Source organism: Terrapene carolina, unplaced genomic scaffold (assembly GCF_002925995.2).
Source record: "Terrapene carolina triunguis isolate 2854851 unplaced genomic scaffold, T_m_triunguis-2.0 Scaffold34563, whole genome shotgun sequence".
Taxonomy (NCBI): domain Eukaryota; kingdom Metazoa; phylum Chordata; order Testudines; family Emydidae; genus Terrapene; species Terrapene triunguis.
The window spans coordinates 1,465-1,895 of NW_020698914.1; positions in this window are offsets into that span (position 1 = coordinate 1,465).

The window sequence follows — 431 nt, forward strand, 5'->3', positions numbered from 1 at the left end:
ATAACAACCACTACTCCTCTGCAATCAAGGGGTGAATCACCACCTCCAAGGACAAGTCTAGTCATTTTTATTTGGAACTGAGGAGCTTGAAATTAGAGGACACTGCTGTGTATTATTGTGCCAGTAGCCACCTGGAGGGGGCAGCTCCCACTATGAATATCTTCAGCACAAATACCCACAGCTGATTTGTTTCAGAATACAGTTCCAGGTCAAAAGACCACTCAAGTCAATGCACAGACTCTTACTAACTTCCAAAGGGCTTAGGATCAGGCCCGTAAGCCCCCATCCCACAAAGACTTATGAACACATGCTTTACTTTAGGCTCATGACATCAGTGGTACTTCTGAGTGTGTTAATTTGTAATCACATGCACACATGTCTGCAGCATTGGAGCCATGTTACTGTAGTGAGAACATTTTAAAACTTCCCTT